The sequence below is a fragment of the Ovis canadensis genome, chromosome 5, assembly GCF_042477335.2.
Source record: "Ovis canadensis isolate MfBH-ARS-UI-01 breed Bighorn chromosome 5, ARS-UI_OviCan_v2, whole genome shotgun sequence".
Taxonomy (NCBI): domain Eukaryota; kingdom Metazoa; phylum Chordata; class Mammalia; order Artiodactyla; family Bovidae; genus Ovis; species Ovis canadensis.
The window spans coordinates 12,749,169-12,774,219 of record NC_091249.1 but is presented as its reverse complement, the minus strand read 5'-3'; positions in this window follow the sequence as shown (position 1 = coordinate 12,774,219).

Here is a 25,051-nt window from a genome sequence, read left to right as displayed (position 1 = left end):
CACGTGGGCCCCACCCGGAAATCACGTGGGCCCCACCCGGAAATCACGTGGGCCCCACGGGGAAATCACGTGGGCCCCACCCGGAAATCACGTGGGCCCCACCCGGAAATCACGTGGGCTCCCAGGGGAAATCACGTGGGCCCCACCCGGAAATCACGTGGGCCCCACCCGGAAATCACGTGGGCCCCACCCTGAAATCACGTGGGCCCCACCCTGAAATCACGTGGGCCCCACGGGGAAATCACGTGGGCCCCACCCGGAAATCACGTGGGCCACACCCGGAAATCACGTGGGCCCCACCCGGAAATCACGTGGGCCCCACCCGGAAATCACGTGGGCCCCACCCGGAAATCACGTGGGCCCCCAGGGGAAATCACGTGGGCCCCACCCGGAAATCACGTGGGCCCCACCCGGAAATCACGTGGGCCCCACCCGGAAATCACGTGGGCCCGACGGGGAAATCACGTGGGCCCCACCCGGAAATCACGTGGGCCCCACCCGGAAATCACGTGGGCCCCACCCGGAAATCACGTGGGCCCCACCCGGAAATCACGTGGGCCCCACCCGGAAATCACGTGGGCCCCACCCGGAAATCACGTGGGCCCCACCCGGAAATCACGTGGGCCCCACCCGGAAATCACGTGGGCCCCCAGGGGAAATCACGTGGGCCCCACCCGGAAATCACGTGGGCCCCACCCGGAAATCACGTGGGCCCCACCCGGAAATCACGTGGGCCCCACGGGGAAATCACGTGGGCCCCACCCGGAAATCACGTGGGCCCCACCCGGAAATCACGTGGGCCCCCAGGGGAAATGACGTGGGCCCCACCCGGAAATCACGTGGGCCCCACCCGGAAATCACGTGGGCCCCACCCGGAAATCACTTGGGCCCCACCCGGAAATCACGTGGGCCCCACGGTGAAATCACGTGGGCCCCACCCGGAAATCACGTGGGCCACACGGGGAAATCACGTGGGCCCCACCCGGAAATCACGTGGGCCCCACCCGGAAATCACGTGGGCCCCCAGGGGAAATCACGTGGTCCCCACCCGGAAATCACGTGGGCCCCACCCGGAAATCACTTGGGCCCCACCCGGAAATCACGTGGGCCCCACGGGGAAATCACGTGGGCCCCACCCGGAAATCACGTGGGCCCCACCCGGAAATCACGTGGGCCCTACCCGGAAATCACGTGGGCCCCACGGGGAAATCACGTGGGCCCCACGGGGAAATCACGTGGGCCCCACCCGGAAATCACGTGGGCCCCACCCGGAAATCACGTGGGTCCCACCCGGAAATCACGTGGGCCCCACCCGGAAATCACGTGGGCCCCACCCGGAAATCACGTGGGCCCCACCCGGAAATCACGTGGGCCCCACCCGGAAATCACGTGGGCCCCACCCGGAAATCACGTGGGCCCCACGGGGAAATCACGTGGGGCCCACCCGGAAATCACGTGGGCCCCACGGGGAAATCACGTGGGCCCCACCCGGAAATCACGTGGGCCCCACCCGGAAATCACGTGGGCCCCACCCGGAAATCACGTGGGCCCCACCCGGAAATCACGTGGGCCCCACCCGGAAATCACGTGGGCCCCCAGGGGAAATCACGTGGGCCCCACCCTGATATCACGTGGGCCCCACCCGGAAATCACGTGGGCCCCACCCGGAAATCACGTGGGCCCCACGGGGAAATCACGTGGGCCCCACCCGGAAATCACGTGGGCCCCACCCGGAAATCACGTGGGCCCCCAGGGGAAATCACGTGGGCCCCACCCGGAAATCACGTGGGCCCCACCCGGAAATCACGTGGGCCCCACCCGGAAATCACGTGGGCCCCACCCTGAAATCACGTGGGCCCCACCTGGAAATCACGTGGGCCCCACCCGGAAATCACGTGGGCCCCACCCGGAAATCACGTGGGCCCCACCCGGAAATCACGTGGGCCCCACCCGGAAATCACGTGGGCCCCCAGGGGAAATCACGTGGGCCCCACCCGGAAATCACGTGGGCCCCACCCGGAAATCACGTGGGCTCCACCCGGAAATCACGTGGGCCCCACCCGGAAATCACGTGGGCCCCACCCGGAAATCACGTGGGCCCCACCCGGAAATCACGTGGGCCCCACGGGGAAATCACGTGGGCCCCACCCGGAAATCACGTGGGCCCCACCCGGAAATCACGTGGGCCCCACCCGGAAATCACGTGGGGCCCACCCGGAAATCACGTGGGCCCCACGGGGAAATCACGTGGGCCCCACCCGGAAATCACGTGGGCCCCACCCGGAAATCACGTGGGCCCCACCCGGAAATCACGTGGGCCCCACCCGGAAATCACGTGGGCCCCACCCGGAAATCACGTGGGCCCCCAGGGGAAATCACGTGGGCCCCACCCGGAAATCACGTGTGCCCCCAGGGGAAATCACGTGGACCCCACCTGGATATCACGTGGGCCCCACCCGGAAATCACGTGGGCCCCACCCGAAATCACGTGGGCCCCACCCGGAAATCACGTGGGCCCCACCCGGAAATCACGTGGGCCCCACCCGGAAATCACGTGGGCACCACGGGGAAATCACGTGGGCCCCACCCGGAAATCACGTGGTCCCCACCCGGAAATCACGTGGGCCCCACCCGGAAATCACGTGGGGCCCACCCGGAAATCACGTGGGCCCCACCCGGAAATCACGTGGGCCCCACGGGGAAATCACGTGGGCCCCACCCGGAAATCACGTGGGCCCCACCCGGAAATCACGTTGGCCCCACACGGAAATCACGTGGGCCCCACCCGGAAATCACGTGGGCCCCACACGGAAATCACGTGGGCCCCACCCGGAAATCACGTGGGCCCCACGGGGAAATCACGTGGGCCCCACCCGGAAATCACGTGGGCCCCACCCGGAAATCACGTGGGCCCCACCCGGAAATCACGTGGGCCCCACGGGGAAATCACGTGGGCCCCACCCGGAAATCACGTGGGCCCCACGGGGAAATCACGTGGGCCCCACCCGGAAATCACGTGGGCCCCACCCGGAAATCACGTGGGCCCCACACGGAAATCACGTGGGCCCCACCCGGAAATCACGTAGGCCCCACACGGAAATCACGTGGGCCCCACCCGGAAATCACGTGGGCCCCACCCGGAAATCACGTGGGACCCACCCGGAAATCACGTGGGCCCCACCCGGAAATCACGTGGGCCCCACGGGGAAATCACGTGGGCCCCACCCGGAAATCACGTGGGCCCCACCCGGAAATCACGTGGGCCCCACCCGGAAATCACGTGGGACCCCAGGGGAAATCACGTGGGACCCACCCGGAAATCACGTGGGCCCCACCCGGAAATCACGTGGGCCCCACCCGGAAATCACGTGGGACCCACCCGGAAATCACGTGGGCCCCACCCGGAAATCACGTGGGCCCCACCCGGAAATCACGTGGGCCCCACCCGGAAATCACGTGGGCCCCACCCGGAAATCACGTGGGCCCCACCCGGAAATCACGTGGGCCCCACCCGGAAATCACGTGGGCCCCACCCGGAAATCACGTGGGGCCAACCCGGAAATCACGTGGGGCCCACCCGGAAATCACGTGGGCCCCACGGGGAAATCACGTGGGCCCCACCCGGAAATCACGTGGGCCCCACCCGGAAATCACGTGGGCCCCACCCGGAAATCACGTGGGCCCCACCCGGAAATCACGTGGGCCCCACCCGGAAATCACGTGGGCCCCACCCGGAAATCACGTGGGCCCCACCCGGAAATCACGTGGGCCCCACCCGGAAATCACGTGGGCCCCACCCGGAAATCACGTGGGCCCCACCCGGAAATCACGTGGGCCCCACCCGGAAATCACGTGGGCCCCCAGGGGAAATCACGTGGGCCCCACCCGGAAATCACGTGGGCCCCACCCGGAAATCACGTGGGCCCCACCCGGAAATCTCGTGGGCCCCACCCGGAAATCACGTGGGCCCCACCCGTAAATCACGTGGGCCCCACGGGGAAATCACGTGGGCCCCACCCGGAAATCACGTGGGGCCCACCCGGAAATCACGTGGGCCCCACGGGGAAATCACGTGGGCCCCACCCGGAAATCACGTGGGCCCCACCCGGAAATCACGTGGGCCCCACCCGGAAATCACGTGGGCCCCACCCGGAAATCACGTGGGCCCCACCCGGAAATCACGTGGGCCCCACGGGGAAATCACGTGGGCCCCACCCGGAAATCACGTGTGCCCCACCCGGAAATCACGTGGGCCCCACCCGGAAATCACGTGGGCCCCACCCGGAAATCACGTGGGCCCCACCCGGAAATCACGTGGGCCCCACCCGGAAATCACGTGGGCCCCACCCGGAAATCACGTGGGCCCCACCCGGAAATCACGTGGGCCCCACCCGGAAATCACGTGGGCCCCACCCGGAAATCACCTGGGCCCCACGGGGAAATCACGTGGGCCCCACCCGGAAATCACGTGGGCCCCACCCGGAAATCACGTGGGCCCCCAGGGGAAATCACTTGGGCCCCACCCGGAAATCACGTGGGCCCCACGGGGAAATCACGTGGGCCCCACCCGGAAATCACGTGGGCCCCACCCGGAAATCACGTGGGCCCCACCCGGAAATCACGTGGGGCCCACCCGGAAATCACGTGGGCCCCACCCGGAAATCACGTGGGCCCCACGGGGAAATCACGTGGGCCCGACCCGGAAATCACGTGGGGCCCACCCGGAAATCACGTGGGCCCCACCCGGAAATCACGTGGGCCCCACCCGGAAATCACGTGGGCCCCCAGGGGAAATCACGTGGGCCCCACCCGGATATCACGTGGGCCCCACCCGGAAATCACGTCGGCCCCACCCGGAAATCACGTGGGCCCCACGGGGAAATCACGTGGGCCCCACCCGGAAATCACGTGGGCCCCACCCGGAAATCACGTGGGCTCCCAGGGGAAATCACGTGGGCCCCACCCGGAAATCACGTGGGCCCCACCCGGAAATCACGTGGGCCCCACCCGGAAATCACGTGGGCCCCACCCGGAAATCACGTGGGCCCCACCCGGAAATCACGTGGGCCCCACCCGGAAATCACGTGGGCCCCACCCGGAAATCACGTGGGCCCCACCCGGAAATCACGTGGGCCCCACCCGGAAATCACGTGGGCCCCACCCGGAAATCACGTGGGCCCCCAGGGGAAATCACGTGGGCCCCACCCGGAAATCACGTGGGCCCCACCCGGAAATCACGTGGGCCCCACCCGGAAATCACGTGGGCCCCACGGGGAAATCACGTGGGCCCCACCCGGAAATCACGTGGGCCCCACCCGGAAATCACGTGGGCCCCACCCGGAAATCACGTGGGCCCCACCCGGAAATCACGTGGGCCCCACCCGGAAATCACGTGGGCCCCACCCGGAAATCACGTGGGCCCCCAGGGGAAATCACGTGGGCCCCACCCGGAAATCACGTGGGCCCCACCCGGAAATCACGTGGGCCCCACCCGGAAATCACGTGGGCCCGACGGGGAAATCACGTGGGCCCCACCCGGAAATCACGTGGGCCCCACCCGGAAATCACGTGGGCCCCACCCGGAAATCACGTGGGCCCCACCCGGAAATCACGTGGGCCCCACCCGGAAATCACGTGGGCCCCACCCGGAAATCACGTGGGCCCCACCCGGAAATCACGTGGGCCCCACCCGGAAATCACGTGGGCCCCACCCGGAAATCACGTGGGCCCCACCCGGAAATCACGTGGGCCCCACGGGGAAATCACGTGGGCCCCACCCGGAAATCACGTGGGGCCCACCCGGAAATCACGTGGGCCCCACGGGGAAATCACGTGGGCCCCACCCGGAAATCACGTGGGCCCCACCCGGAAATCACGTGGGCCCCACCCGGAAATCACGTGGGCCCCACCCGGAAATCACGTGGGCCCCACCCGGAAATCACGTGGGCCCCCAGGGGAAATCACGTGGGCCCCACCCGGATATCACGTGGGCCCCACCCGGAAATCACGTGGGCCCCACCCGGAAATCACGTGGGCCCCACCCGGAAATCACGTGGGCCCCACCCGGAAATCACGTGGGCCCCACCCGGAAATCACGTGGGCTCCCAGGGGAAATCACGTGGGCCCCACCCGGAAATCACGTGGGCCCCACCCGGAAATCACGTGGGCCCCACCCTGAAATCACGTGGGCCCCACCCTGAAATCACGTGGGCCCCACGGGGAAATCACGTGGGCCCCACCCGGAAATCACGTGGGCCACACCCGGAAATCACGTGGGCCCCACCCGGAAATCACGTGGGCCCCACCCGGAAATCACGTGGGCCCCACCCGGAAATCACGTGGGCCCCCAGGGGAAATCACGTGGGCCCCACCCGGAAATCACGTGGGCCCCACCCGGAAATCACGTGGGCCCCACCCGGAAATCACGTGGGCCCGACGGGGAAATCACGTGGGCCCCACCCGGAAATCACGTGGGCCCCACCCGGAAATCACGTGGGCCCCACCCGGAAATCACGTGGGCCCCACCCGGAAATCACGTGGGCCCCACCCGGAAATCACGTGGGCCCCACCCGGAAATCACGTGGGCCCCACCCGGAAATCACGTGGGCCCCACCCGGAAATCACGTGGGCCCCCAGGGGAAATCACGTGGGCCCCACCCGGAAATCACGTGGGCCCCACCCGGAAATCACGTGGGCCCCACCCGGAAATCACGTGGGCCCCACGGGGAAATCACGTGGGCCCCACCCGGAAATCACGTGGGCCCCACCCGGAAATCACGTGGGCCCCCAGGGGAAATCACGTGGGCCCCACCCGGAAATCACGTGGGCCCCACCCGGAAATCACGTGGGCCCCACCCGGAAATCACGTGGGCCCCACCCGGAAATCACGTGGGCCCCACGGTGAAATCACGTGGGCCCCACCCGGAAATCACGTGGGCCCCACGGGGAAATCACGTGGGCCCCACCCGGAAATCACGTGGGCCCCACCCGGAAATCACGTGGGCCCCCAGGGGAAATCACGTGGTCCCCACCCGGAAATCACGTGGGCCCCACCCGGAAATCACTTGGGCCCCACCCGGAAATCACGTGGGCCCCACGGGGAAATCACGTGGGCCCCACCCGGAAATCACGTGGGCCCCACCCGGAAATCACGTGGGCCCTACCCGGAAATCACGTGGGCCCCACCCGGAAATCACGTGGGCCCCACCCGGAAATCACGTGGGCCCCACCCGGAAATCACGTGGGCCCCACCCGGAAATCACGTGGGCCCCACCCGGAAATCACGTGGGCCCCACCCGGAAATCACGTGGGTCCCACCCGGAAATCACGTGGGCCCCACCCGGAAATCACGTGGGCCCCACCCGGAAATCACGTGGGCCCCACCCGGAAATCACGTGGGCCCCACCCGGAAATCACGTGGGCCCCACCCGGAAATCACGTGGGCCCCACGGGGAAATCACGAGGGGCCCACCCGGAAATCACGTGGGCCCCACGGGGAAATCACGTGGGCCCCACCCGGAAATCACGTGGGCCCCACCCGGAAATCACGTGGGCCCCACCCGGAAATCACGTGGGCCCCACCCGGAAATCACGTGGGCCCCACCCGGAAATCACGTGGGCCCCCAGGGGAAATCACGTGGGCCCCACCCTGATATCACGTGGGCCCCACCCGGAAATCACGTGGGCCCCACCCGGAAATCACGTGGGCCCCACGGGGAAATCACGTGGGCCCCACCCGGAAATCACGTGGGCCCCACCCGGAAATCACGTGGGCCCCCAGGGGAAATCACGTGGGCCCCACCCGGAAATCACGTGGGCCCCACCCGGAAATCACGTGGGCCCCACCCGGAAATCACGTGGGCCCCACCCTGAAATCACGTGGGCCCCACCTGGAAATCACGTGGGCCCCACCCGGAAATCACGTGGGCCCCACCCGGAAATCACGTGGGCCCCACCCGGAAATCACGTGGGCCCCACCCGGAAATCACGTGGGCCCCCAGGGGAAATCACGTGGGCCCCACCCGGAAATCACGTGGGCCCCACCCGGAAATCACGTGGGCCCCACCCGGAAATCACGTGGGCCCCACCCGGAAATCACGTGGGCCCCACCCGGAAATCACGTGGGCCCCACCCGGAAATCACGTGGGCCCCACGGGGAAATCACGTGGGCCCCACCCGGAAATCACGTGGGCCCCACCCGGAAATCACGTGGGCCCCACCCGGAAATCACGTGGGGCCCACCCGGAAATCACGTGGGCCCCACCCGGAAATCACGTGGGCCCCACCCGGAAATCACGTGGGCCCCACCCGGAAATCACGTGGGCCCCACCCGGAAATCACGTGGGCCCCCAGGGGAAATCACGTGGGCCCCACCCGGAAATCACGTGTGCCCCCAGGGGAAATCACGTGGACCCCACCTGGATATCACGTGGGCCCCACCCGGAAATCACGTGGGCCCCACCCGAAATCACGTGGGCCCCACTCGGAAATCACGTGGGCCCCACCCGGAAATCACGTGGGCCCCACCCGGAAATCACGTGGGCACCACGGGGAAATCACGTGGGCCCCACCCGGAAATCACGTGGTCCCCACCCGGAAATCACGTGGGCCCCACGGGGAAATCACGTGGGCCCCACCCGGAAATCACGTGGGCCCCACCCGGAAATCACGTTGGCCCCACACGGAAATCACGTGGGCCCCACCCGGAAATCACGTGGGCCCCACACGGAAATCACGTGGGCCCCACCCGGAAATCACGTGGGCCCCACGGGGAAATCACGTGGGCCCCACCGGGAAATCACGTGGGCCCCACCCGGAAATCACGTGGGCCCCACCCGGAAATCACGTGGGCCCCACGGGGAAATCACGTGGGCCCCACCCGGAAATCACGTGGGCCCCACTGGGAAATCACGTGGGCCCCACCCGGAAATCACGTGGGCCCCACCCGGAAATCACGTGGGCCCCACACGGAAATCACGTGGGCCCCACCCGGAAATCACGTAGGCCCCACACGGAAATCACGTGGGCCCCACCCGGAAATCACGTGGGCCCCACCCGGAAATCACGTGGGACCCACCCGGAAATCACGTGGGCCCCACCCGGAAATCACGTGGGCCCCACGGGGAAATCACGTGGGCCCCACCCGGAAATCACGTGGGCCCCACCCGGAAATCACGTGGGCCCCACCCGGAAATCACGTGGGACCCCAGGGGAAATCACGTGGGCCCCACCCGGAAATCACGTGGGCCCCACCCGGAAATCACGTGGGCCCCACCCGGAAATCACGTGGGACCCACCCGGAAATCACGTGGGCCCCACCCGGAAATCACGTGGGCCCCACCCGGAAATCACGTGGGCCCCACCCGGAAATCACGTGGGCCCCACCCGGAAATCACGTGGGCCCCACCCGGAAATCACGTGGGCCCCACCCGGAAATCACGTGGGCCCCACCCGGAAATCACGTGGGCCCCACCCGGAAATCACGTGGGCCCCACCCGGAAATCACGTGGGCCCCACCCGGAAATCACGTGGGTCCCACCCGGAAATCACGTGGGCCCCACCCGGAAATCACGTGGGCCCCCAGGGGAAATCACGTGGGCCCCACCCGGAAATCACGTGGGCCCCACCCGGAAATCACGTGGGCCCCACCCGGAAATCTCGTGGGCCCCACCCGGAAATCACGTGGGCCCCACCCGTAAATCACGTGGGCCCCACGGGGAAATCACGTGGGCCCCACCCGGAAATCACGTGGGGCCCACCCGGAAATCACGTGGGCCCCACGGGGAAATCACGTGGGCCCCACCCGGAAATCACGTGGGCCCCACCCGGAAATCACGTGGGCCCCACCCGGAAATCACGTGGGCCCCACCCGGAAATCACGTGGGCCCCACCCGGAAATCACGTGGGCCCCACGGGGAAATCACGTGGGCCCCACCCGGAAATCACGTGGGCCCCACCCGGAAATCACGTGGGCCCCACCCGGAAATCACGTGGGCCCCACCCGGAAATCACGTGGGCCCCACCCGGAAATCACGTGGGCCCCACCCGGAAATCACGTGGGCCCCACCCGGAAATCACGTGGGCCCCACCCGGAAATCACGTGGGCCCCACCCGGAAATCACGTGGGCCCCACCCGGAAATCACGTGGGCCCCACGGGGAAATCACGTGGGCCCCACCCGGAAATCACGTGGGCCCCACCCGGAAATCACGTGGGCCCCCAGGGGAAATCACTTGGGCCCCACCCGGAAATCACGTGGGCCCCACGGGGAAATCACGTGGGCCCCACCCGGAAATCACGTGGGCCCCACCCGGAAATCACGTGGGCCCCACCCGGAAATCACGTGGGGCCCACCCGGAAATCACGTGGGCCCCACCCGGAAATCACGTGGGCCCCACGGGGAAATCACGTGGGCCCCACCCGGAAATCACGTGGGCCCCACCCGGAAATCACGTGGGCGCCACACGGAAATCACGTGGGCCCCACCCGGAAATCACGTAGGCCCCACACGGAAATCACGTGGGCCCCACCCGGAAATCACGTGGGCCCCACCCGGAAATCACGTGGGACCCACCCGGAAATCACGTGGGCCCCACCCGGAAATCACGTGGGCCCCACGGGGAAATCACGTGGGCCCCACCCGGAAATCACGTGGACCCCACCCGGAAATCACGTGGGCCCCACCCGGAAATCACGTGGGACCCCAGGGGAAATCACGTGGGCCCCACCCGGAAATCACGTGGGCCCCACCCGGAAATCACGTGGGCCCCACCCGGAAATCACGTGGGCCCCACCCGGAAATCACGTGGGCCCCACCCGGAAATCACGTGGGCCCCACCCGGAAATCACGTGGGCCCCACCCGGAAATCACGTGGGCCCCACCCGGAAATCACGTGGGCCCCACCCGGAAATCACGTGGGCCCCACCCGGAAATCACTTGGGGCCGACCCGGAAATCACGTGGGGCCCACCCGGAAATCACGTGGGCCCCACGGGGAAATCACGTGGGCCCCACCCGGAAATCACGTGGGCCCCACCCGGAAATCACGTGGGCCCCACCCGGAAATCACGTGGGCCCCACCCGGAAATCACGTGGGCCCCCAGGGGAAATCACTTGGGCCCCACCCGGAAATCACGTGGGCCCCACCCGGAAATCACGTGGGCCCCACTCGGAAATCACGTGGGCCCCACGGGGAAATCACGTGGGCCCCACCCGGAAATCACGTGGGCCCCACGGGGAAATCACGTGGGCCCCCAGGGGAAATCACGTTTGCCCCACGGGGAAATCACGTGGGCCCCACGGGGAAATCACGTGGGCCCCACGGGGAAATCACGTGGGCCCCACGGGGAAGTCACGTGGGCCCCCAGGGGAAATCACGTGGGCCCCACGGTGAAATCACCTGGGCCCCACGGGGAAATCAGGTGGGCCCCACGGGGAAATCACGTGGGCCCCCAGGGGAAATCACGTGGGCCCCCAGTGGAAATCATGAGGGCCCCACGGGGAAATCACGTGGGCCCCACGGGGAAATCACGTGGGCCCCCAGGGGAAAACACGTGGGCCCCACGGGGTAATCACGTGGGCCCCCAGGGGAAATCACGTGGGCCCCACCCGGATATCACGTGGGCCCCACCCGGAAATCACGTGGGCCCCACCCGGAAATCACGTGGGCCCCACCCGGAAATCACGTGGGCCCCACCCGGAAATCACGTGGGCCCCACCCGGAAATCACGTGGGCACCACGGGGAAATCACGTGGGCCCCACCCGGAAATCACGTGGGCCTCACCCGGAAATCACGTGGGGCCCACCCGGAAATCACGTGGGCCCCACCCGGAAATCACGTGGGCCCCACGGGGAAAACACGTGGGCCCCACCCGGAAATCACGTGGGCCCCACCCGGAAATCACGTGGGCCCCACACGGAAATCACGTGGGCCCCACCCGGAAATCACGTGGGCCCCACACGGAAATCACGTGGGCCCCACCCGGAAATCACGTGGGCCCCACGGGGAAATCACGTGGGCCCCACCCGGAAATCACGTGGGCCCCACCCGGAAATCACGTGGGCCCCACCCGGAAATCACGTGGGCCCCACCCGGAAATCACGTGGGCCCCACCCGGAAATCACGTGGGGCCCACCCGGAAATCACGTGGGCCCCACCCGGAAATCACGTGGGCCCCGCGGGGAAATCACGTGGGCCCCACCCGGAAATCACGTGGGCCCCACCCGGAAATCACGTGGGCCCCACACGGAAATCACGTGGGCCCCACCCGGAAATCACGTAGGCCCCACACGGAAATCACGTGGGCCCCAAACGGAAATCACGTTGGCCCCACCCGGAAATCACGTGGGACCCACCCGGAAATCACGTGGGCCCCACCCGGAAATCACGTGGGCCCCACGGGGAAATCACGTGGGCCCCACCCGGAAATCACGTGGGCCCCACCCGGAAATCACGTGGGCCCCACCCGGAAATCACGTGGGACCCCAGGGGAAATCACGTGGGCCCCACCCGGAAATCACGTGGGCCCCACCCGGAAATCACGTGGGCCCCACCCGGAAATCACGTGGGACCCACCCGGAAATCACGTGGGCCCCACCCGGAAATCACGTGGGCCCCACCCGGAAATCACGTGGGCCCCACCCGGAAATCACGTGGGCCCCACCCGGAAATCACGTGGGCCCCACCCGGAAATCACGTGGGCCCCACCCGGAAATCACGTGGGGCCCACCCGGAAATCACGTGGGGCCCACCCGGAAATCACGTGGGCCCCACGGGGAAATCACGTGGGCCCCACCCGGAAATCACGTGGGCTCCACCCGGAAATCACGTGGGCCCCACCCGGAAATCACGTGGGCCCCACCCTGAAATCACGTGGGCCCCACCCGGAAATCACGTGGGGCCCACCCGGAAATCACGTGGGCCCCACCCGGAAATCACGTGGGCCCCACCCGGAAATCACGTGGGCCCCACCCGGAAATCACGTGTGCCCCACCCGGAAATCACGTGGGCCCCACGGGGAAATCACGTGGGCCCCACCCGGAAATCACGTGGGCCCCACCCGGAAATCACGTGGGCGCCACCCGGAAATCACGTGGGCCCCACCCGGAAATCACGTAGGCCCCACACGGAAATCACGTGGGCCCCACCCGGAAATCACGTGGGCCCCACCCGGAAATCACGTGGGCCCCACCCGGAAATCACGTGGGCCCCACCCGGAAATCACGTGGGCCCCACCCGGAAATCACGTGGGCCCCACCCGGAAATCACGTGGGCCCCACCCGGAAATCACGTGGGTCCCACCCGGAAATCACGTGGGCCCCACCCGGAAATCACGTGGGCCCCCAGGGGAAATCACGTGGGCCCCACCCGGAAATCACGTGGGCCCCACCCGGAAATCACGTGGGCCCCACCCGGAAATCACGTGGGCCCCACCCGGAAATCACGTGGGCCCCACCCGTAAATCACGTGGGCCCCACGGGGAAATCACGTGGGCCCCACCCGGAAATCACGTGGGGCCCACCCGGAAATCACGTGGGCCCCACGGGGAAATCACGTGGGCCCCACCCGGAAATCACGTGGGCCCCACCCGGAAATCACGTGGGGCCGACCCGGAAATCACGTGGGGCCCACCCGGAAATCACGTGGGCCCCACGGGGAAATCACGTGGGCCCCACCCGGAAATCACGTGGGCCCCACCCGGAAATCACGTGGGCCCCACCCGGAAATCACGTGGGCCCCACCCGGAAATCACGTGGGCCCCCAGGGGAAATCACTTGGGCCCCACCCGGAAATCACGTGGGCCCCACCCGGAAATCACGTGGGCCCCACTCGGAAATCACGTGGGCCCCACGGGGAAATCACGTGGGCCCCACCCGGAAATCACGTGGGCCCCACGGGGAAATCACGTGGGCCCCCAGGGGAAATCACGTTTGCCCCACGGGGAAATCACGTGGGCCCCACGGGGAAATCACGTGGGCCCCACGGGGAAATCACGTGGGCCCCACGGGGAAGTCACTTGGGCCCCCAGGGGAAATCACGTGGGCCCCACGGTGAAATCACCTGGGCCCCACGGGGAAATCAGGTGGGCCCCACGGGGAAATCACGTGGGCCCCCAGGGGAAATCACGTGGGCCCCCAGTGGAAATCATGAGGGCCCCACGGGGAAATCACGTGGGCCCCACGGGGAAATCACGTGGGCCCCCAGGGGAAAACACGTGGGCCCCACGGGGTAATCACGTGGGCCCCCAGGGGAAATCACGTGGGCCCCACCCGGATATCACGTGGGCCCCACCCGGAAATCACGTGGGCCCCACCCGGAAATCACGTGGGCCCCACCCGGAAATCACGTGGGCCCCACCCGGAAATCACGTGGGCCCCACCCGGAAATCACGTGGGCACCACGGGGAAATCACGTGGGCCCCACCCGGAAATCACGTGGTCCCCACCCGGAAATCACGTGGGCCTCACCCGGAAATCACGTGGGGCCCACCCGGAAATCACGTGGGCCCCACCCGGAAATCACGTGGGCCCCACGGGGAAATCACGTGGGCCCCACCCGGAAATCACGTGGGCCCCACCCGGAAATCACGTGGGCCCCACACGGAAATCACGTGGGCCCCACCCGGAAATCACGTGGGCCCCACACGGAAATCACGTGGGCCCCACCCGGAAATCACGTGGGCCCCACGGGGAAATCACGTGGGCCCCACCCGGAAATCACGTGGGCCCCACCCGGAAATCACGTGGGCCCTACCCGGAAATCACGTGGGCCCCACCCGGAAATCACGTGGGCCCCACCCGGAAATCACGTGGGGCCCACCCGGAAATCACGTGGGCCCCACCCGGAAATCACGTGGGCCCCACGGGGAAATCACGTGGGCCCCACCCGGAAATCACGTGGGCCCCACCCGGAAATCACGTGGGCCCCACACGGAAATCACGTGGGCCCCACCCGGAAATCACGTAGGCCCCACACGGAAATCACGTGGGCCCCAAACGGAAATCACGTTGGCCCCACCCGGAAATCACGTGGGACCCACCCGGAAATCACGTGGGCCCCACCCGGAAATCACGTGGGCCCCACGGGGAAATCACGTGGGCCCCACCCGGAAATCACGTGGGCCCCACCCGGAAATCACGTGGGCCCCACCCGGAAATCACGTGGGACCCCAGGGGAAATCACGTGGGCCCCACCCGGAAATCACGTGGGCCCCACCCGGAAATCACGTGGGCCCCACCCGGAAATCACGTGGGACCCACCCGGAAATCACGTGGGCCCCACCCGGAAATCACGTGGGCCCCACCCGGAAATCACGTGGGCCCCACCCGGAAATCACGTGGGCCCCACCCGGAAATCACGTGGGCCCCACCCGGAAATCACGTGGGCCCCACCCGGAAATCACGTGGGCCCCACCCGGAAATCACGTGGGGCCCACCCGGAAATCACGTGGGGCCCACCCGGAAATCACGTGGGCCCCACGGGGAAATCACGTGGGCCCCACCCGGAAATCACGTGGGCTCCACCCGGAAATCACGTGGGCCCCACCCGGAAATCACGTGGGCCCCACCCTGAAATCACGTGGGCCCCACCCGGAAATCACGTGGGGCCCACCCGGAAATCACGTGGGCCCCACCCGGAAATCACGTGGGCCCCACCCGGAAATCACGTGGGCCCCACCCGGAAATCACGTGGGCCCCACCCGGAAATCACGTGGGCCCCACGGGGAAATCACGTGGGCCCCACCCGGAAATCACGTGGGCCCCACCCGGAAATCACGTGGGCGCCACCCGGAAATCACGTGGGCCCCACCCGGAAATCACGTAGGCCCCACACGGAAATCACGTGGGCCCCACCCGGAAATCACGTGGGCCCCACCCGGAAATCACGTGGGCCCCACCCGGAAATCACGTGGGCCCCACCCGGAAATCACGTGGGCCCCACCCGGAAATCACGTGGGCCCCACCCGGAAATCACGTGGGCCCCACCCGGAAATCACGTGGGCCCCACCCGGAAATCACGTGGGTCCCACCCGGAAATCACGTGGGCCCCACCCGGAAATCACGTGGGCCCCCAGGGGAAATCACGTGGGCCCCACCCGGAAATCACGTGGGCCCCACCCGGAAATCACGTGGGCCCCACCCGGAAATCACGTGGGCCCCACCCGGAAATCACGTGGGCCCCACCCGTAAATCACGTGGGCCCCACGGGGAAATCACGTGGGCCCCACCCGGAAATCACGTGGGGCCCACCCGGAAATCACGTGGGCCCCACGGGGAAATCACGTGGGCCCCACCCGGAAATCACGTGGGCCCCACCCGGAAATCACGTGGGCCCCACCCTGAAATCACGTGGGCCCCACCCGGAAATCACGTGGGCCCCACCCGGAAATCACGTGGGCCCCCAGGGGAAATCACGTGGGCCCCACCCGGAAATCACGTGGGCCCCACCCGGAAATCACGTGGGCCCCACCCGGAAATCACGTGGGCCCGACGGGGAAATCACGTGGGCCCCACCCGGAAATCACGTGGGCCCCACCCGGAAATCACGTGGGCCCCACCCGGAAATCACGTGGGCCCCACCCGGAAATAACGTGGGCCCCACCCGGAAATCACGTGGGCCCCACCCGGAAATCACGTGGGCCCCACCCGGAAATCACGTGGGCCCCACCCGGAAATCACGTGGGCCCCACCCGGAAATCACGTGGGACCCCAGGGGAAATCACTTGGGCCCCACCCGGAAATCACGTGGGCCCCACCCGGAAATCACGTGGGCCCCACCCGGAAATCACGTGGGCCCCACCCGGAAATCACGTGGGCCCCACGGGGAAATCACGTGGGTCCCACCCGGAAATCACGTGGGCCCCACCCGGAAATCACGTGGGCCCCACCCGGAAATCACGTGGGCCCCACCCGGAAATCACGTGGGCCCCACCCGGAAATCACGTGGGCCCCACGGGGAAATCACGTGGGCCCCACCCGGAAATCACGTGGGCCCCACCCGGAAATCACGTGGGCCCCACCCGGAAATCACGTGGGCCCCACCCGGAAATCACGTGGGCCCCACCCGGAAATCACGTGGGCCCCACCCGGAAATCACGTGGGCCCCACCCGGAAATCACGTGGGCCCCACCCGGAAATCACGTGGGCCCCACCCGGAAATCACGTGGGCCCCACGGGGAAATCACGTGGGTCCCACCCGGAAATCACGTGGGCCCCACCCGGAAATCACGTGGGCCCCACGGGGAAATCACGTGGGCCCCCAGGGGAAATCACGTTTGCCCCACGGGGAAATCACGTGGGCCCCACGGGGAAATCACGTGGGCCCCACGGTGAAATCACCTGGGCCCCACGGGGAAATCAGGTGGGCCCCACGGGGAAATAACGTGGGCCCCCAGGGGAAATCACGTGGGCCCCCAGTGGAAATCATGAGGGCCCCACGGGGAAATCACGTGGGCCCCACGGGGAAATCACGTTGGCCCCACCCGGAAATCACGTGGGCCCCACCCGGAAATCACGTGGGCCCCACCCGGAAATCACGTGGGCCCCACCCGGAAATCACGTGGGGCCCACCCGGAAATCACGTGGGGCCCACCCGGAAATCACGTGGGCCCCACGGGGAAATCACGTGGGCCCCACCCGGAAATCACGTGGGCTCCACCCGGAAATCACGTGGGCCCCACCCGGAAATCACGTGGGCCCCACCCTGAAATCACGTGAGCCCCACCCGGAAATCACGTGGGGCCCACCCGGAAATCACGTGGGCCCCACCCGGAAATCACGTGGGCCCCACCCGGAAATCACGTGGGCCCCACCCGGAAATCACGTGGGCCCCACCCGGAAATCACGTGGGCCCCACGGGGAAATCACGTGGGCCCCACCCGGAAATCACGTGGGCCCCACCCGGAAATCACGTGGGCGCCACCCGGAAATCACGTGGGCCCCACCCGGAAATCACGTAGGCCCCACACGGAAATCACGTGGGCCCCACCCGGAAATCACGTGGGCCCCACCCGGAAATCACGTGGGCCCCACCCGGAAATCACGTGGGCCCCACCCGGAAATCACGTGGGCCCCACCCGGAAATCACGTGGGCCCCACCCGGAAATCACGTGGGCCCCACCCGGAAATCACGTGGGCCCCACCCGGAAATCACGTGGGTCCCACCCGGAAATCACGTGGGCCCCACCCGGAAATCACGTGGGCCCCCAGGGGAAATCACGTGGGCCCCACCCGGAAATCACGTGGGCCCCACCCGGAAATCACGTGGGCCCCACCCGGAAATCACGTGGGCCCCACCCGGAAATCACGTGGGCCCCACCCGTAAATCACGTGGGCCCCACGGGGAAATCACGTGGGCCCCACCCGGAAATCACGTGGGGCCCACCCGGAAATCACGTGGGCCCCACGGGGAAATCACGTGGGCCCCACCCGGAAATCACGTGGGCCCCACCCGGAAATCACGTGGGCCCCACCCTGAAATCACGTGGGCCCCACCCGGAAATCACGTGGGCCCCACCCGGAAATCACGTGGGCCCCCAGGGGAAATCACGTGGGCCCCACCCGGAAATCACGTGGGCCCCACCCGGAAATCACGTGGGCCCCACCCGGAAATCACGTGGGCCCGACGGGGAAATCCCGTGGGCCCCACCCGGAAATCACGTGGGCCCCACCCGGAAATCACGTGGGCCCCACCCGGAAATCACGTGGGCCCCACCCGGAAATAACGTGGGCCCCACCCGGAAATCACGTGGGCCCCACCCGGAAATCACGTGGGCCCCACCCGGAAATCACGTGGGCCCCACCCGGAAATCACGTGGGCCCCACCCGGAAATCACGTGGGACCCCAGGGGAAATCACTTGGGCCCCACCCGGAAATCACGTGGGCCCCACCCGGAAATCACGTGGGCCCCACCCGGAAATCACGTGGGCCCCACCCGGAAATCACGTGGGCCCCACGGGGAAATCACGTGGGTCCCACCCGGAAATCACGTGGGCCCCACCCGGAAATCACGTGGGCCCCACCCGGAAATCACGTGGGCCCCACCCGGAAATCACGTGGGCCCCACCCGGAAATCACGTGGGCCCCACGGGGAAATCACGTGGGCCCCACCCGGAAATCACGTGGGCCCCACCCGGAAATCACGTGGGCCCCACCCGGAAATCACGTGGGCCCCACCCGGAAATCACGTGGGCCCCACCCGGAAATCACGTGGGCCCCACCCGGAAATCACGTGGGCCCCACCCGGAAATCACGTGGGCCCCACCCGGAAATCACGTGGGCCCCACCCGGAAATCACGTGGGCCCCACCCGGAAATCACGTGGGCCCCACGGGGAAATCACGTGGGTCCCACCCGGAAATCACGTGGGCCCCACCCGGCAATCCCGCGGGCCCCACGGGGAAATCACGTGGGCCCCCAGGGGAAATCACGTTTGCCCCACGGGGAAATCACGTGGGCCCCACGGGGAAATCACGTGGGCCCCACGGTGAAATCACCTGGGCCCCACGGGGAAATCAGGTGGGCCCCACGGGGAAATAACGTGGGCCCCCAGGGGAAATCACGTGGGCCCCCAGTGGAAATCATGAGGGCCCCACGGGGAAATCACGTGGGCCCCACGGGGAAATCACGTGGGCCCCCAGGGGAAAACACGTGGGCCCCACGGGGTAATCACGTGGGCCCCCAGGGGAAATCACGTGGGCCCCACCCGGATATCACGTGGGCCCCACCCGGAAATCACGTGGGCCCCACCCGGAAATCACGTGGGCCCCACCCGGAAATCACGTGGGCCCCACCCGGAAATCACGTGGGCCCCACCCGGAAATCACGTGGGCACCACGGGGAAATCACGTGGGCCCCACCCGGAAATCACGTGGTCCCCACCCGGAAATCACGTGGGCCTCACCCGGAAATCACGTGGGGCCCACCCGGAAATCACGTGGTCCCCACCCGGAAATCACGTGGGCCCCACGGGGAAATCACGTGGGCCCCACCCGGAAATCACGTGGGCCCCACCCGGAAATCACGTGGGCCCCACACGGAAATCACGTGGGCCCCACCCGGAAATCACGTGGGCCCCACACGGAAATCACGTGGGCCCCACCCGGAAATCACGTGGGCCCCACGGGGAAATCACGTGGGCCCCACCCGGAAATCACGTGGGCCCCACCCGGAAATCACGTGGGCCCCACCCGGAAATCACGTGGGGCCCACCCGGAAATCACGTGGGCCCCACCCGGAAATCACGTGGGCCCCACGGGGAAATCACGTGGGCCCCACCCGGTAATCACGTGGGCCCCACCCGGAAATCACGTGGGCCCCACACGGAAATCACGTGGGCCCCACCCGGAAATCACGTAGGCCCCACACGGAAATCACGTGGGCCCCACCCGGAAATCACGTGGGCCCCACCCGGAAATCACGTGGGACCCACCCGGAAATCACGTGGGCCCCACCCGGAAATCACGTGGGCCCCACGGGGAAATCACGTGGGCCCCACCCGGAAATCACGTGGGCCCCACCCGGAAATCACGTGGGCCCCACCCGGAAATCACGTGGGACCCCAGGGGAAATCACGTGGGCCCCACCCGGAAATCACGTGGGCCCCACCCGGAAATCACGTGGGCCCCACCCGGAAATCACGTGGGACCCACCCGGAAATCACGTGGGCCCCACCCGGAAATCACGTGGGCCCCACCCGGAAATCACGTGGGGCCCACCCGGAAATCACGTGGGACCCACCCGGAAATCACGTGGGCCCCACCCGGAAATCACGTGGGCCCCACGGGGAAATCACGTGGGCCCCACCCGGAAATCACGTGGGCCCCACCCGGAAATCACGTGGGCCCCACCCGGAAATCACGTGGGACCCCAGGGGAAATCACGTGGGCCCCACCCGGAAATCACGTGGGCCCCACCCGGAAATCACGTGGGCCCCACCCGGAAATCACGTGGGACCCACCCGGAAATCACGTGGGCCCCACCCGGAAATCACGTGGGCCCCACCCGGAAATCACGTGGGGCCCACCCGGAAATCACGTGGGCCCCACCCGGAAATCACGTGGGGCCCACCCGGAAATCACGTGGGGCCCACCCGGAAATCACGTGGGCCCCACGGGGAAATCACGTGGGCCCCACCCGGAAATCACGTGGGCCCCACCCGGAAATCACGTGGGCCCCACCCGGAAATCACGTGGGCCCCACCCTGAAATCACGTGGGCCCCACCCGGAAATCACGTGGGCCCCACCCGGAAATCACGTGGGCCCCACCCGGAAATCACGTGGGCCCCACCCGGAAATCACGTGGGCCCCACCCGGAAATCACGTGGGCCCCACCCGGAAATCACGTGGGCCCCACCCGGAAATCACGTGGGCCCCAACCGGAAATCACGTGGGCCCCACCCGGAAATCACGTGGGCCCCACCCGGAAATCACGTGGGCCCCACCCGTAAATCACGTGGGCCCCACGGGGAAATCACGTGGGCCCCACCCGGAAATCACGTGGGGCCCACCCGGAAATCACGTGGGCCCCACGGGGAAATCACGTGGGCCCCACCCGGAAATCACGTGGGCCCCACCCGGAAATCACGTGGGCCCCACCCTGAAATCACGTGGGCCCCACCCGGAAATCACGTAGGCCCCACCCGGAAATCACGTGGGCCCCCAGGGGAAATCACGTGGGCCCCACCCGGAAATCACGTGGGCCCCACCCGGAAATCACGTGGGCCCCACCCGGAAATCACGTGGGCCCGACGGGGAAATCACGTGGGCCCCACCCGGAAATCACGTGGGCCCCACCCGGAAATCACGTGGGCCCCACCCGGAAATCACGTGGGCCCCACCCGGAAATCACGTGGGCCCCACCCGGAAATCACGTGGGCCCCACCCGGAAATCACGTGGGCCCCCAGGGGAAATCACTTGGGACCCACCCGGAAATCACGTGGGCCCCACGGGGAAATCACGTGGGCCCCACCCGGAAATCACGTGGGCCCCACCCGGAAATCACGTGGGCCCCACCCGGAAATCACGTGGGGCCCACCCGGAAATCACTTGGGCCCCACCCGGAAATCACGTGGGCCCCACGGGGAAATCACGTGGGCCCCACCCGGAAATCACGTGGGCCCCACCCGGAAATCACGTGGGCCCCACACGGAAATCACGTGGGCCCCACCCGGAAATCACGTAGGCCCCACACGGAAATCACGTGGGCCCCACCCGGAAATCACGTGGGCCCCACCCGGAAATCACGTGGGACCCACCCGGAAATCACGTGGGCCCCACCCGGAAATCACGTGGGCCCCACGGGGAAATCACGTGGGCCCCACCCGGAAATCACGTGGGCCCCACCCGGAAATCACGTGGGCCTCACCCGGAAATCACGTGGGACCCCAGGGGAAATCACGTGGGCCCCACCCGGAAATCACGTGGGCCCCACCCGGAAATCACGTGGGCCCCACCCGGAAATCACGTGGGACCCACCCGGAAATCACGTGGGCCCCACCCGGAAATCACGTGGGCCCCACCCGGAAATCACGTGGGCCCCACCCGGAAATCACGTGGGCCCCACCCGGAAATCACGTGGGCCCCACCCGGAAATCACGTGGGCCCCACCCGGAAATCACGTGGGGCCCACCCGGAAATCACGTGGGGCCCACCCGGAAATCACGTGGGCCCCACGGGGAAATCACGTGGGCCCCACCCGGAAATCACGTGGGCTCCACCCGGAAATCACGTGGGCCCCACCCGGAAATCACGTGGGCCCCACCCTGAAATCACGTGGGCCCCACCCGGAAATCACGTGGGGCCCACCCGGAAATCACGTGGGCCCCACCCGGAAATCACGTGGGCCCCACCCGGAAATCACGTGGGCCCCACCCGGAAATCACGTGGGCCCCACCCGGAAATCACGTGGGCCCCACCCGGAAATCACGTGGGCCCCACCCGGAAATCACGTGGGCCCCACCCGGAAATCACGTGGGCCCCACCCGGAAATCACGTGGGCCCCACCCGGAAATCACGTGGGCCCCCAGGGGAAATCACTTGGGCCCCACCCGGAAATCACGTGGGCCCCACCCGGAAATCACGTGGGCCCCACCCGGAAATCACGTGGGCCCCTAGGGGAAATCACTTGGGCCCCACCCGGAAATCACGTGGGCCCCACCCGGAAATCACGTGGGCCCCACTCGGAAATCACGTGGGCCCCACGGGGAAATCACGTGGGCCCCACCCGGAAATCACGTGGGCCCCACGGGGAAATCACGTGGGTCCCACCCGGAAATCACGTGGGCCCCACCCGGAAATCACGTGGGCCCCACGGGGAAATCACGTGGGCCCCCAGGGGAAATCACGTTTGCCCCACGGGGAAATCACGTGGGCCCCACCGGGAAATCACGTGGGCCCCATGGGGAAGTCACGTGGGCCCCCAGGGGAAATCACGTGGGCCCCCAGTGGAAATCATGAGGGCCCCACGGGGAAATCACGTGGGCCCCACGGGGAAATCACGTGGGCCCCCAGGGGAAAACACGTGGGCCCCACGGGGTAATCACGTGGGCCCCCAGGGGAAATCACGTGGGACCCGAGGGGAAATCACGTGGGCCCCATGGGGAAATCACGTGGGCCCCCAGGGGAAATCACGTGGGCCCCCAGTAGAAATCACGTGGGCCCCACGGGGAAATCACGTGGGCCCCACGGCGAAATCACGTGGGCCCCCAGGGGAAATCACGAGGGCCCCACGGGGTAATCACGAGGGCCCCCAGGGGAAATCACGTGGGCCCCACGGGGAAATCACATGGGCCCCACGGGGAAATCACGTGGGCCCCACGGTGAAATCACGTGGGCCCCACGGGGATATCACGTGGGCCCCCAGGGGAAATCACGTGCGCCCCCAGGGGAAATCACGTGGGCCCCACGGGGAAATCACGTGGGCCCCACGGGGAAATCACGTGGTCCACCAGGGGAAATCACGTGGGCCCCACGGGGAAATCCCGTGGGCCCCCAGGGGAAATCCCGTGGGCCCCCAGGGGAAATCCCGTGGGCCCCCACGGGAAATCACGTGGGCCTCCCGGGCCAATCATGTGGTCACCCTTTGGCTATTCCCCCAGGGGCAATCACGTGGGCACCCTGTGGCAACTTCCCCATGTTGCAATCACGGAGTCCCCTGTGGCAGTCACTTGGGTTACCTGGGGCAATCACGTGTTCTCCTTGGTGCAATCACTTGGCCCCCTGGTGCAATCTCGTGGGCCCCGAGGGGCAATCACTTGGTCCCCATGGGGCAATCACATGGGCCCCTTGTTGCTAATCTCGTGGGCCCCATGGAGCAATCACCTGGGCCCCCTTGGGCACTGTCCACAGGAAAGGTGAGAGGAACCCCATCGTCTTGCCACCACTCCAAGAGTCCCCGAGATGTCTCAGTCCATTCCAGACGAACCTGTTTTCCCTGCACTGACTCAACTTTCACGACGAGGATTGACTCACCACGGTGGCACGTGGGACAGCCCTGTGGGAAACCCTCGTGGGAAAGCCTAGTGGGAAACCCTCGATTCAAAGCCGCAGATCCCTTGATCCACGAGAAGGGAAGCGTGACACTGCTGCTACAGCTAGGGAGAAAAGCTCACATGTATGCCCCCACTATAGACGAGGACTGACTTCCCTGGGGAGACTCCAGAAGTACCCCAAGATCCATGTCAGCCCTGGAGAGGAATCCTCAGGTTCCGGCCCCAACTCCACACAAGGACTTACGCCCCGGCATCGATGGGAGAGGAATCCCGATATTCCCCCTAGCAACTCGCATGGGGACTGGCCTTTCCTGAGGCCACCAGAGAGGGTCCCTGACGTCCCCGTCGTAAGCCGAGAGCACCTGCCACAACTCGAGAAAATCCAGGAAGTTCTCCCCTCCAGGCGAGATTAGGCCCATTTCCACTGAAGCGTCTCAAGGCTAAGCACACCTAACCTCTGGAACTTCCAAACAGTCCTTCACACCCTTGCTGCAAATCAAGAAGTTCCCGGACATTCATGTCTCCACTCGAGAGGAAGCACGAGGGTCCCACCCACATCCAG